The 15161-nt window shown below is 40.5% G+C and overlaps 1 long non-coding RNA gene across 2 annotated transcripts; it reads right to left on the bottom strand.

Annotated features, from left to right (window-relative positions):
- Positions 1–4755: 4755 nt before the first annotated feature.
- LOC112818581 (uncharacterized) lies at positions 4756–15112 on the bottom strand. Of its 2 annotated transcripts, none has more exons than XR_012377414.1 (3): positions 14163–15112; positions 9352–9397; positions 4756–8241 (listed from the first exon to the last, which is right to left on the bottom strand). It is a non-coding gene; the product is annotated as an uncharacterized lncRNA (long non-coding RNA). The 2 variants fall into 2 exon arrangements; XR_012377415.1 differs by lacking the exon at positions 14163–15112 and adding an exon at positions 12426–13282.
- Between the last annotated feature and the right edge of the window lie 49 nt (positions 15113–15161).

The following is a 15161-nucleotide window of genomic DNA, read 5'->3' on the forward strand; positions in this document are numbered from 1 at the left end:
AATGGTCACATATTCTTTCAGTTTCTGCTGCTCTTGGAAGCTCTGCATCTCTCCATCCATTCTAAATGACAGCCTCGCCGCATAAAGTATTCTTGGCTGCATGTGTCTGAATAGGTCTTGCCAGCCCTTTCTGACTTGCCAGGTCTCTGTGGATAGGTCTGACATTATTCTGATGTTCCTCCCTCTGTATGTAAGCAATCTCTTCCCCCTAACTGCCCTTAAGACGGTTTCCTTGGTTCTAAGATTTGCGAGTTTTACTATTACATACCGGGGCGTTGGCCTGTTTTCCTTGATCTTGGGAGGGGTCCTCTCTGCTTCTAGGACACAAATATTTGTTTCATTCCCCAGATTAGGGAAGTTCTCAGCTAGATTTGCTCAAATATATCTTCTAGTCCTCTCTCGCCACCCCCTCACAGATCCCAGTAATTCTGACATTGGAACGTTTCATGGTGTCACTTATTTCTCTGATTCTCTTTTCATGGATTCTGAGTTGTTTTTCCCTGGCCTCCTCTTTTTCCTTCTTGTCTATTAATTGGTCTTCTAGATCACTAAGTCATTCTTCTGCCTTGCTTACCCTAGCTGTTAGATTATCTGGATTAGATTGGATCTCACTGATAGCATTTTTAAGTTCTGCCAGTTCAGCTTTCATTTCTGCCCTTAGAGACTCTACATTGCCATTAATCAATTTCTCCATCCTAGCTACTGTCTTGACAATTGCTACCCTGAATTCCATCTCTGACATCTTGGTTATATCTGTATGCATTTATGAATCTGTGGCAGAAGTCACAGTCTCTTGAGTCTTTCCTATTTTGGGGGTTCCTTCTCTGAGTCATTCTGTTGAGGGGTGGTTGAGGGAATGTACAGAGTCCAAATTATTGACCACGACCCAAGCAAGATGCACCTTTTTATAGGAACTTTAGGGTTGCTGGACTCTTGTTCTCCAGGCTGTCTTCTGGGGGAGGGGCCTGCCGTGCTGTAACTCAGGCAACCTTGTTTGGGCAGTTGCCCTACCCCCTGTGGCAGGGGCTGGGCTCAGTGAAAACCAGTTTTGGGGGGCTTTTGTTCTCTGGCGGCTTTCCTTGGCGGCTTTCTGCGTCTCTTCTGAGAGCCAGCGCAGAAGAGATCATTTCCAACCCTCTCTGCCTCAGAGCAGAAATATCGCAGTCTGTTCTTCGGTGAGCTCTCCAGGCCACACTATCTCCGTTTCTGTGTGTGCTGCTATGAACTGCAGCATCCTGGGTTGTGAGCCCCTCAGCAGCACTCCCAGTCCTCGCCTCCTGGTCGGGGCATGTCTCTGCCCTTTGTGTCTCTAAAACCGACAGCCTCCCCCAGTTCCCATACACCCCACTGCTCCACGTTTCAGTCTGGGGACTGCCCTAAAGTCCCTTCCCTGCCGCTACCGGTGTGCGAGTCTGTGCCCCGTCCCCAGCGCGAGAGGCTATCGCTCACTGGCGGTGTAGGATCCTGACGGCCATGCTCCCTCCTGCTGCCGTTTATCCTCCGATAGCTGCCCGCGGAATCACGGCTCCCCGCTTCATACCTCCAAATCAACCGCCTGTGATATTCTGTTTGTAGAGATCCAGATATATCTTCTTATATCTCAGGGTGATTTCCTGGGTGTTCAAAGTGGTCTGGTAGATATCCAGCCCAATTCAGGGACCGGTTGGTAAAGGGTCCCCTACTCCTCCACCATCTTTTCCTCCCCTGAAGTAGATCCTCAGTTAATGATTAAAAAAACAAAACATATTCTTCAAATAATGAAAAACTATATTATTTAAATAGATTTTTTTAAAGACCCGAAGAAAACTTATTTTAAAAATGCCTTAACCCCAACTGAAATTTCTATGGATAGGTAAGACAGCAGACTGGATACAGGGGAGGAGAAAATTAACTAGGAAAATAGAAGAAATAATTGAGGATATAAGGGAAGAGACCAAAAGACAACCATGGAGACATGAAAGAGAGGTTAAGATATATGGGGCCTAGATAAGAAAGTCTAAATATGTTTAATCTGAGACACCAAATCAGATTCAAAAGGCCAAATGAATTTTGATTATGTTCAGTTAGCCAGCATACAGTACATCATAAGTTTTTGTTGTAGTGTTCAACAATTCATTAGTTGCCTATAACACCCAGTGCTCACCCCAACACGTGCCCTCCTTAATACCCATCGGCCGGTTACCCCATCCCCCTACCCCTCCCTTCTGTAACACTCAGTTTGTTTCCTGGAGTCCAGAGTCTCTCATGGTTTGTCTCCCTCTCTGATTTCTTCCCATTCAGTTTTCCCTCCCTTCCCCTGTGGTCCTCCGCTCTATTCCTTATGTTCCACATAGGAGCTTGACTTATTTCACTTGGCATAATCCCCTCCACTTCCATCCATGTCAAGGCAAATGGTGAGTATTCATCCCTTCTGATGGCCGAGTAATATTCCATTGTATATATGTACCACATCTGTAACCATTCATCTGTTGAAGGGCCTCTCAGTTCCTTCCACAGTTTGGCTATTGTGGACATTGCTGCTATGAACTATGGGGTGCATGTGCCCCTTATTTTTACTACATACATATCTTCAGGGTAAATGCCTAGTAGTGCAATAGCTGGGTCATAGGGTAGCTGTATTTTTAATCTCTTGAGGAACCTCCATACTGTTTTCCAGAGTGGCTGTACAAGCTTGCATTCCCACCAACAGTGTAAGAGGGTTCCCTTTTCTCCACACCTTTTCCTGTCTCGTTCATTTTGGCCATTCTAACTGGTGTAAGGTGGTATCTCATTGTGGTTTTGATTTGTATTTCCCTGATGGCTAGCGATGTTGAACATTTTTTTTAATGTGTCTGTTAGCCATTTGGATGTCTTCTTCAGAGAAGTGTCTTTTCATATCTTCTGCCCATTTCTTGACTGGTTTGTTTTTGGGGTGTTGAGTTTGAGAAGTTCTTTATAGATCTTGGATGTCAGCCCCTTATCTGAAATGTCATTTGCAAACATCTTCTCCCATCCTTTGGATTGCCTCTTAGTTTTGTTGACTGCTTCCTTTGCTGTGCAAAAGCTTTTTATCTTGATGAAGTCCCAAATGTTCATTTCTGCTTTTGTTTCTGCTGCTTTTAGAGACGTGACTTGAAAAAGTTCTTGTGGCCAATGTCAAAGAGGTTATTGCCTATGTTCTCCTCTAGGATTTAATGGATTCTTGTCTCACATAGAGGTCTTTCACCCATTTTATCTTTGTGTATGGTGTAAGAGGATGTCTCGTTTTATTCTTCTGCATGTGGTTGTCGAGTTTTCCCAGCACCATTTATTGAAGAGACTGTCTTTTTTTTCCCATTCGATGTTCTTTCCTGCTTTGTCAAAGATTAGTTGACCATAGAGTTGAGAACCATTTCTGGGGTCTCTACTCTGTTCCACTGATCTATGTGTCTGTTTTTGTGCCAATACCATACTGTCTTGACTACAGCTTTGTAATATAGCTTGAAGTCAGGCACTGTGGTACCTCCAGCTTTGGTTTTCTTTTTGAACATTCCCCTGGCAATTCAGGGTCTTTTCTGTTCCATAGCAATTTTAGCATTATTTGTTCCAGCTCTGTGAAAAATGTCAATGGTATTTTGAAAGAGATTGCATTGAAAGGGTAAATTGCTCTGGGAAGCATAGACATTTTAACGATATTTATCCTTCCAATCCATGAGCATGGGATGTTTTTCCATCTCTTTGTGTCTTCCTCAATTTCTTTCATAAGTGTTCTGTAGCTTCTAGAATACAGATCCTTTACCTGCTAGGTTACGTTTATTCCTAGGTATATTTTGGTTTTTGGAGCTGCTGTAAATGGAATTCTAATTATGGAACATTATTAAGATAAATAGCAAGACATCAAATCTAGACCCATAATAGCGTACCTGCAGTAAACACAAAAAGAAAAAGAATTCCTCCCCCACCCCGCCCGCAAGAGTAAAATCTTTAGAGCAACCAAAAATTGTGGGGAAAAGGAGCAGAGTGGGGAACAGATTATGTTCAAAGGAGAAACAGGCAGACAGCTAATTTCTAAAGAGCAATTATGAGAGACAAAGGGCAGTGGAATGACATTTTCTGTATGATCAAAGAAAGTAACTACTCACCTAGGATTCTCTATGCTGTGAAAATGTGTATCAAGAGTAAGAGGAAATAAAGGCATTTTTATTCTTTTTTTCAAGATTTTATTTATTTGGAAGAGAGTGAGAGAGAAGGAGCGAGAGAGGAAGAACAAGTGAGGGGAGGGGCAGAGAGAGAGGGAGAGTCAGACTCCACGCTGAGCAGTGAGCCTGAAGTGGGGCTCAATCCCAGGACCCTGGGATCATGACCTGAGCCAAAGGCAGACACGTAATCAACTGAGCCACCCAGGCGCCCAATAAAGACATCTTAAACAGAGATTCATTACCTGTCAGTTCTCGCTCACGGAAATTTTAAAGAATGTACATAAACAAACAGAAGAAAAATAATCCCAAGTAGAAATTCTGAGATGCAAGAGGAGAGGGGAAAAAAATAATTAAATATGTCCTTCAATTTAAATGAACACTGACAGTATCATATAAAAGTTATAAAAATGTTGAGTATTTTTTAAAGATACAAGAGAGAATTAAAACACAAAGCAACAATACACATAAGTTTGGAGCCATGTAAATTGAGTTAAAAGCATTCAAAACTCCTTGCATTATCATTATCCATGAACAGAGAGGACAAAATCCTCACCAAAATTTCATCATATCAAGAGTAGCAATGTATGAAACAGACGAATGAAATCACAACTAAATTCAGTTTACCTAAGAAATGCAAGGTTGGTTTGACATGAGCACTTAATGTAATTCACGACATTGACAAATTTTTAAAAAATTATCTCAATATATGCAAAACAAACATCTATTATCTTTCAACATTCATGATAAAACTTAGAAAACGAGTAGTAGAAGGGAACTTTGTTAATAGAATCGTAACAGAAAGACCCTAGGTGACCCCATAATAAATGCCCTTTGGTGTTCTCACCTTTTATAATCCTTTGCCCTTAAGTGTAGCCAAGCTCTGTGACTTGACTCTAGCCATTAGAAAATGGCAAATGTAATGGAATTTTGCAGATACGATGGTTAATTTTGAGTTGATCAAAAGGGGATTATTCTATGTAAGCCTGATTTAAGCAGGTGAAACCCTTAAAAGAGGACTGAGCCCTCTCTGCAGTGAAATTCTCCTTGTTGGCCTCATGAGGTAAGCAGCCATATTGGGGAAGCCTACCTGGCCAAGAACAAGGAACAACCTTGCTATAGACTATCTGTTCCCCCCACTCCCAAATTCATGTATTAAATCTTAATGTTCCATGTAATAGTATCTGGAGGTGGGGGCTTTGGGAAGTGATGAAGTCATGAAGGTGGAGCCCTCATGAATGGGATTAGTGCCCTTATAAATAAAGGATACCTGAGAGAGCTCCCTTGGCCCTGTGCCTTATGAGGAAACAGGAGGAAGACCAGCATCCATGAACCAGGAAGCCGGCCCTCACTGGACACTGAATCTGCCAGTGCCTTGATTTTGGACTTCCTAGCCTCCAGAATTGGGAGAAACAATATAATAAGACAGTTTAGCAAGATAGGTGAATCTAAGCTCAATATACAGAATACTGTTATTTCTATAAGCTAGCAACAAACAGGAAATGAAATTGATTTTTGAAAATAATATCTATAATGGGGTCAAAAGTATTCAATTACTGGGAATAAATCTAAAAAACATCGGCAGGACCTTTATAGGAAATTTTTTAACATTGAGAGTTAATCAACTGAAATACTGTTAGGAAAACTCAGTATTATGTCTTTTCCCTATAAAGTATTTATAGATTCAATGCAATTCTAATCAGAATCTTTGCTTTGTAAAGCTTGACAAGTTGATTATAAAAGACCTATGGAGCCTTTTCCCCCCTCTCTTCTTTCTATTCCCAAATTTTCAGTTCAAAAGCATAGAAACAGGGAGCTGTGGTGGCCCAGAGTGTGGTGTTGGAGCCTGGCTAGAATGGGGAAGGCATAAAAGTGGGAGAGCCACCCTGCAGTGTTGGAACACCCCTGAAAGGTCAACAACAGAGAATGTGGTATCACGGACTGAAGGGAAAGAACAGTCCAGCATGGGGTTTTCAGAGCCTGTGGGGGCAGTAAATCATCTGCAGAAGACGTGGCCTGGCACAGGGTGTCTGAGAAAGGAGATATTTACATGTCTCAAAGTACTTCCCCTAAAATACTAATGAGTTATAAAGTGGAAAGTTAACATTCCAGAGGAGAAACCTGGCAGATATTACCTCCAGGATCAATGCTCACATCACCAACAATGGGACAAACCAAATTGTAGGTCACATGATAGGATGCAATGAGAAGAGTAGAGGACCACTTCAGTCATACTCTTGCTAAAAATGTATGATCTGAATTTTTTTTAAGTTTTTTTTTTTTTTTAATTTGTCAGCGAGAGAGAAAACACAAGCAGGGGGAGTGGCAGGCAGAGGGAGAAGCAGGCTCCCCACTGAGCAGGGAGCCCGATGCAGGACTTGATCCCAAGACACCAGGATCATGACCTGAGCTGAAGGCAGTTGCTTAACCAACTGAGCCACCCAGGCATCCCTGATCTGAATTTTATCATCAGGAAACATAAGAAAAACCCACATTGAAAGACATTCTCCATTACTGGAATTAACTCTTTAATAAAAGATTAAAAGTCATGAAAATTAAGGAAAGACTAAGGAACTATTCTAAACTGAAAGAACTAAGAGACACAACATCTGAATTAAATACATGGCTCTGAACAGGACCTTCCGTGCGTATAGGATATTACAGACAAGTGACAAAACTTAAAAATATGATGATTAAATGACAGAGTGTACAGGGTGCCTGGGTGGCTCAGTTGGTTAAGTGTCTGCCTTCGGCTCAGCTCATGATTCTGGGGTCCTGGGATCGAGCCCCATGTCGGGCTCTCTGCTCAGTGGGGAGCCTGCTTCTCCCTCTCCCTCTGCTTGCCGCTCTGCCTACTTGTGCTCTCACTGTCAAATAAATAAATACAATCTTTTAAAAAAAATGATAGAATGTATAGTTGACATGGTTTGAATGGGTGCACTTATAGGCAGATGTTTTCAATAAATACATGATAGTACTCTAAATGTATTTTCTTTTATGATTTCAATAACATTTTTTCTCTAGCTTACTTTACTCTAAGAATATAATATGGAATACATATAACATACAAAACACAGGTTAATTGACTGTTCTGGTACCAGTAAGTTTTCTGGTCAACAGCAGATTATTAGTAAAGTCAAAAGTTGGGGAGTCAAAAGTTATTCACATATTTCTGACTGCAAAGGGTCAGTGCCCCTAACCCCGACATTATTCAAGTGTTAATTGTATGAGAGTTAATTGTCTGATTGTCAGGGTTGTACAGTAGTTATGTGGAATGTACTGACTTGTAGGATATAAATGCTAGGGGAATCAGGCATAATTTAACAATTTACCTGCAAATCGTTCTGGGGTGGAAAAGTTCTTTTTTCTCCAATTTTTCTTTTCTCTAATTTTAAGACTGTTTTCAAAAAGTAAATCAAAAATAAACAGAAAAGGTGAAAAGCCTTAGGCAAATCTTATTTCACCATGAGGAAAGAGCTACGAATCAGTACTTGAAATTAAAATTAAAATTATACATAGGTTTTATGGCACTATAAAAATTGTAATATATACAAACACTGACAATACCTTAGCAGCAATATATCAAAATGATGTCTGTGTAAATCTCTAGGTCCATATGTAGTAATAAAAACTGGAAAATACAAAAAGGCTATCAATTAACACCACTGAAGTACTAACGACAATTTGGTTGGTTGGGTGCTGTGTAAAAAGCTGGTATTTGGGCAGCCTGAAGCATGTAAAACTCAACAGTGCTGGTTTCCACATATAAAACCTGCTTAAAAGTTAATTAGGTGCCAAGAAACATAGCTTAAAATATTATATAAACTTTCATTACACATATGATCCAAACCTGTTTCCTTTAATAAAGATTTTCACACATCATACGTTTAGTAGGACACAATTAAGATGTTATACAAACATCCAGTAAATGAATTATTATTGATCTTTCAGAACATGTACTTTTTCTTCAAAGTCTGTAAAAATTCTTTTGACGATTTCTCTAGTAGATCGTACTTTACATGTGGTTCACAAGTAGATTCTAAAGAGGAGGTCTTACACAATGAGTCTGATTCAAATCCAGCAGCAGCTGAAAAGAAAAAGAATTACATTCTTTATCTAAAATTTTAACTTTGTAGTTAACTACAAGTTAGTAAAAAACAAAGTTGAAGCCTTATGAGTGTTAAGAAGAATGAAAAATATCTGCATAGAACTACAAAATACAAGATGACTTTTAAATATATTTTGCTCATGGTTGCCCACCAAGTTAATTGCTATTGTGGATAAATATCAGAGCTTCTAGTTTCTCATTACGAGATGAAATTACATGATGATGACAGAGCCCACCCCTGAACAACCATATACTATAAACTGAAAAAGCAAACAGGCAGTATTAGAGTTGAATATACCATGACAGGTATAAAACAAGACACTATAAGAACACACAAAAGGGACATCCTAGTTTTCTATCAATATTGTCTGCTTTTTGGTGGAGGTGATATGTAAACTGATACCTGAAGTACAAGGAAAAAGTGTGCCAGGTGGAGGGAAGACACATATACAAAGAACATATACAAAGAGTGAGGAAGAACACTTGTGGAATTGCAAGTAGTCTACGCTGAAGAGGTGCTAGAGCAAAGCAACAGAGTAGGGTAAGTAGCGACAGAGAAGGCTGAATAATCTGGCAAGAACCAAATTTATTTGGGTGTTTTTATTCCATATAAGGAACTTGGAATTTTACTCAATGGCAAAAGGTAAACCAATGACAAAATCAATGACTGGAGATTTAAATACCATCTGTCAAGTGACAGCTATATGGACTATAATTGCTTAACTATTACTAAGACAAGTCTGATTTTTTTGGTCTTATACCACTAGCAGAAACAAGAATTTGAGAAAGCCCACTTATTCAGGTTGACGGTTCCATAGGAGAGGCAGAAGTGAAGAAAGATTATAGCCAGAAATAATAACAGATATGTAGACGTTTGGAGATTTTTTAAAAAAGTCTGAACAAACACGATGATTAAATGAGGAATAAGTATGTTCTTCATTATGTTTATGTTTTACATTTTTATTAGATAGATATAAAAAAAATTTATGTAGTACCTATTATCCAAACAAGGGAAAGGGATGCCATTTACTATTCATAGTTTATTTCCAAAATCAATGACCATCTTAATTCATAAATTTGGCAACATACCTTCTTCTAGTTCTCTAGTTATATTCCTTTCCATCTCCCGCTGCATCTGAAATAAGTCAAATATTATTTATAATGTTCAAGTTAAAGAGACATTACTGTAGGAATTATATATAGCTTATGAAATGCGGTCTTTAAATAACACTTTTAGAGACTAAAACTAAGTTAGGGATTGCTTCAATAGAAAGATAATCACATAAATAAAATAAATCTGTACTTATTTTAATCTTAGGTAACTGAGAAGAAACATATGTAATGCTATTTAGATGAATCTGATAAAAAGTACAATTAATATAGGTCTATTGAATATAGACTTTCTGGAAGAAGAGGAAGATGGCGGAGGAGTAGAGGACCATAGTTTTGTTGGTCCCTAGAATTCAGCTGGATAGCTTTCCCCAAATCATTCTGAAGACCTGTGAACTCAACCTGAGATCTAAGAAAAGAACTGTTGCAATTCTACAAATAGAAAAGCAACCACTTTCTGCAAGGTAGGAGGTGTGGAGAAGCGAATCTGAGGTGGTATATGGGAAGATAAACCGTGGGGGCGAGGGAGCCTACATAAGCCGGCTATCAGAAAGTGATAAAGCAGTGGTGCGCAAATCGGAACTTTTAGAAGTCCGCTCCGGCGAGGGACATCCCTGCTTGAAAGGCACTCAGGTGGAGAAGCAGGGTGGAACCCTAGGTGGAACAGCCTTATCTCAGGATCCCCAAGGTCACAGAAAGAATGGGGGTGCCTGAGTATGGGAGAGTTCCCAGGCATTTGAGCAGTGAAGCCGGCTGCAGTCAGAGAGTTGAGGAGGGGGGCGTTCAGCTCAGTGTTGCCATAAACCACAAACCGCAGCCAGTTGGGCGACCGCTCTCAGAGCAGGGGCCATACAAGTGGCAGAACCAGGGCAAGACCTCCCTCCCTCTCCCAGGAGGAGCAGCATGAATGCATGCCACAGGAGACTGCAAAGTTTGGAAACTCCAAAGGGAGTTGGTGTGGCTGAGATAAAAATGTTCAGTCACAGGCTGGGTGTACACAGAAGGCAGACAGAAACCAGGGAGATAAGAGTGATTGACAGCTTCTCCGTGAGGGCACACTGAAGAGCGGAGGGTGCCAGCTTTCAGCTCCAGGGCTGGACGCTGGGAGGCTGACATTTTCATTCTCATCCTATAAAGTGGTGCGGAAAGCCTTCAGGGAACAAAAGCCACATAGAGCAATCCCGAGGCCCTGACTTAGGCTGGCCCCTGGCAAGGGCAGTGCAATACTGCCGGAGCAAAGGCCCCTGGGAATCAGCACAACAGGCCTCTCCTCCAGAAAATCAGCAAGAACATCCGGCTAAGACCAAGTTTACCGATCACACAGAACTGCAAAACTCCAGCACTAGACGAAAATACTATATAGAAGTCATGGCTTTTTCTCATGATTCCTTAATCTCTCAATTGTAATTTTTCTTCCTTTACAACCAATTTCTTATTTTATCAACTCGTTTTTTAAAAATGTTTTTACGTTCATTTTTATAATTACATTCTATACTTTCATTGTATTTAATTTTATTTTTGCATATATATAAGTTTTTCTTTCTTTACAATTTTGGGATGTAGTTTCTTCTAACAAACAGACCAAAATACACCCAGAATCTAGTGTATTGCTCTGTTCTCATCAGCTGTCTGATTATATTCTCTTTCGACTTTAATTCTTAGTTTACTTATTTTTGTGGCTTCAGGTCTCCTCTGATTTGTTAAGAGTAGATTTCTCTGGGGGCGTTGTTGCTCTTTTAGTATTTTGTTCTCTCATTCATCTATTCTTCTCTGGACAGAATGACTAGATGGAAAAACTCACCTCAAATACGAGAACAAGAGGCAGTACTGACTGACAGGGACCTCATCAGTATGGATAAAAGTAAGATGCTGGAATTAGAGCTTGGAATAACAATCCTAAAGATACTAGCTGGGCTTGAAAAAGCATAGAAGACACTACAGAATGCCTTTCTGGAGAAATAGAAGAACTAAAATCTTAACAAATCGAAATCAAAAGGCTATTAATAAGCTGCACTAAAAAATGGAGGCTCTCCCTCTGGAAAACAGTATGGAGGTTGTCAAGAAGTTAAAAATAGAGCTACCCGATGACCCAGTAATTGTACTACAAGGTATTGATCCCAAAGATGCAAATGTAGTGATCAGAAGGGGCACCTGGACACCAATTTTTATAGCAGGAATATCCACAATAGCCAAACTGTGGAAACAGCCCAAATGTCCATCAACAGATGAATGGATAAAGAAGATGTGGTATATATAAATACAATGGAATATTACTACGCCATCAGAAGGATGAAATCTTACAATTTACATTGACGTGGATGGAAACGGAAGGTATTATGCTGAGAGAAAAGTCAATCGGGGAAAGACAGTTAGCATATGGTTTCATACACATGTGAAATATAAGAAACAGTGCAGAGAATCATAGGGGAAGGGAGAGAAAACTAAAATGGGAAGAAACCAGAGAGGGAAACAAACCATGAGAGACTCTTAACTATAGGAAACCAACTTGAGGTTTGCTGGAGGGGAGATGGGTGAGGGGATGGGGTAAGTGGGTGATGGGCATGAAGGAGGGCACGTGATGTGTAGAGCCCTGGCTGTTATATACAACTGATGATTCACTGAACACTACATCTGAAACTAATGATATAACATATGTCAGCTAACTGAAGAGAAATTTTAGGGGTGCCTGGGTGGCTCACTTGGTTAAGCGGCTGTGTTCAGCTCAGGTCATAATCCCAGGGTCTTGGGATCGAACCCATGTTGGGCTCCTTGCTCAGCGGGGAGTCTGCTTCTCCCTCTCTGTGCTCTCTCACTATCTCTCTGTGTCAAATAAATAAATAAAATCCTTAAAATAAAAAGAAATTTTAAAGAATTTATCACATACATATGGGTAAGGGTGAAATAAAACATTATTTACTTATCTTTTCCAGACTTACTAAGCTATACTTAATAAAAATTATGTATTTAAAATAAAAAAAATTTGGAGGCTCTGCTAGGATAAATGAGGCAGAAAGGAGAAGTAGTGATACAGAAGACAAAATAAAATGTGGCACCTGGGTGGCTCCGTCGTTAAGCATCTGCCTTTGGCTCAGGTCATGATCCCAGGGTCCTGGGATCGAGCCCCGCATCAGGCTCTCTGTTCAGCAGAAAGCCTGCTTCTTCCTCACCCATGACCCCTGCTTATGTTCCCTCTCTTGCTGTGTCTACTCTGTCAATAAAATAAATGAAATCTTTAAAAAAAATTTTTAAAAATTAAGAAATGATGGAGAATAAGAAAGCTGAGAAAAAAGAGAGATATACAACTACCGGATCATGAGGCGAGAATTCAAGAGATAAGTGATACCGTAAAGCGAAACAATATTAGAATAATTGGGATCCCAGAAGAAGAGGAAGGGGGGTTGGCAGAAGGTATATTTGAGAAATGATAGCGGAGAACCTCCCTAATCTGGGGAAGGAAACAGGCATTCAGATCCAGGAGGCACAGAGAACCCAACCCCCTTCAACATCAATAAAAACAGGTCAACACCTCGACATATAGTAGTGAAGCCTGCACATTTCAGAGACAAAGAGAAAATCCTGAAAGCAGCTCGGCACAAGAGGTCCTTAACCGACAAGGGTAGAAACGTTAGACTGGCAGCAGACCTAACCACAGAGACCTGGCAGGCCAGTAAGGACTGGCAGGATATATTCAGGGTGCTAAATGAGAAAAATATGCAGCCAAGAATACTTTATTTCTCCAGCAAGGCTGTCATTCAAAATTGAAGGAGACATAAAAGAGTTTCCAGGACAAAGAGAAACTAAAACATTTCTGATCACTAAACCAGCCCTGCAAGAAATATTAAAGGAGATCCTTTACGCAAAGAGAGAACCCCAAAGTAACACAGACTAGAAAGGAACAGAGACAATATACAGAAACAGGGACGTTACAGGTAATACAAAGGCACGAAATTCATAGCTTTCAATAGTTACCCTGAATGTGAATGGGCCAAATGCCCCAATCAAAAGACGCAGGGTATCAGACTGGATAAAAAAGCAAGACCCATCGATATGCTGTCTGCAAGAGACTCATTTTAGACCCAAGGACACCTCCAGATTCAAAGTGAGGGAGTGGAAAACCACTTATCATGCTAATGGACATCAAAAGAAAGCTGGGGTAGCAATCCTTATACCAGACAAATTGGATTTTAAACCAAAGACTGTAATAAGAGATGAGGAAGGACAGTATCATAATGAAAGGGGTCTATCCAACAAGAAGATCTAACAATTGTAAATATCTGTGCCCCTAACATGGGAGCAGCCGATTACATAAACCAATTAATAACAAAATTAAAGAAACACATTGATGATGATACAATAACAACAGTGAATGACACACTGGACTGTGGGAACAGAACGCCACAACCACCACTGGTGCAGGTTCGTTCGGCCTCCGAGATCTCTGAGAAAACTTGAGATTGCAGGGTTAAAAATGACCTGAAAGGATCAGAGTGAAATGCCCTTGGGACGTGTGTGGTCTGTTCTAAAGTAGGCAGCAGCAGATGTTTTGCAGATAGGAAGCCACCTGTAAACAGCACGCTATGCACTCCCCTCTTTGTTCCCTTGCCCTGTAAATAGCACGCTATGCACTCCCCTCTTCGTTCCCTTGTCCTGCTTTAAAGATTCTTATCATACACGCTGGACTAATCCTATGCACATGGAAGAATGTGCCTTACTAAGCCCCTGCTGTAAACCATTCTAGATCTATATCGCTGTACAAGGTATGTACGATTACGGAAAATAAACCTCGGGACCTCGGGCTGATTGCTCGGGGTCCCCTGTGCCTCGCTCTACCGTCGTCTCTTTTCCTCAGTTCCTTCGCCGCCCCAGGTCCACGACTCTCCAAGGTCGACACTGGACCAGGTGGACTTCACAGATATATTCAGAGCATTCCAACCTAAAGCTACAGAATACACATTCTTCTCGAACGCACGTGGAACTTTCTCCAGAAGAGATCACATACTGGGTCGCAAATCAGGTCTCAACCGGTACCAAAAGTATGGGATCATTCCCTGCATATTTTCACACCACAACGCCTTGAAACTTGGACTCAATCACAAGAGGAAATTTGCAAAGAACTCAAACACATGGAAGTTAAAGTTAATGAATGGGTCAACCAGGAAACTAAAGAAGAATTAAAAGAATTCATGGAAACAAAGGAAAATGAAAACACAACTGTTCAAAACCTTCACGATGCAGCAAAGGCAGTCCTGGGGGCGGGGGGAAGTATAGAGCAGTAACAGCCTAAGAAAGGTCCTAAATACACAACCTAACCTTAAACTTAAAGGAGCTGGAGAAAGAACAGCAAATAAAGCCTAAACCCAGCAGGAGATGAGAATTAATGACGACCAGAGCAGAAATCAATGAAATAGAAACCAAAAGAACAGTAGAACACAGCCATGAAACTAGGAGCTGATTCTTTGATCTTTGAATGAATTAATAGGATCGATAAACCCCTCGCCAGATTTGGCAAAAAGAAAAGAGAAAGGATCCAAATCAATAAAATCATGAATGAAAGAGGAGAGATCACAACCAACACTAGGGAAGTACAAACAATTTTAAGAACATATTATGAAAGACTATATGCCAACAAATCAGGCAATCTGGAAGAAATGGATGCATTCCTAGAGACGTGCAACCTACCAAAACTGAAACAGGAAAAAACAAAAAAACCCGAACAGACCCACAACCAGCAAGGAAAATGAAGCAGGAATCAAAAATCTCCCAACAAACAAAACTCCAGGGCCGGATGG

The sequence above is a fragment of the Callorhinus ursinus genome, unplaced genomic scaffold (genome assembly GCF_003265705.2).
Source record: "Callorhinus ursinus isolate GAN/ISIS: 27379988/994484 unplaced genomic scaffold, GSC_fseal_2.0 scaffold871, whole genome shotgun sequence".
Classification (NCBI taxonomy): domain Eukaryota; kingdom Metazoa; phylum Chordata; class Mammalia; order Carnivora; family Otariidae; genus Callorhinus; species Callorhinus ursinus.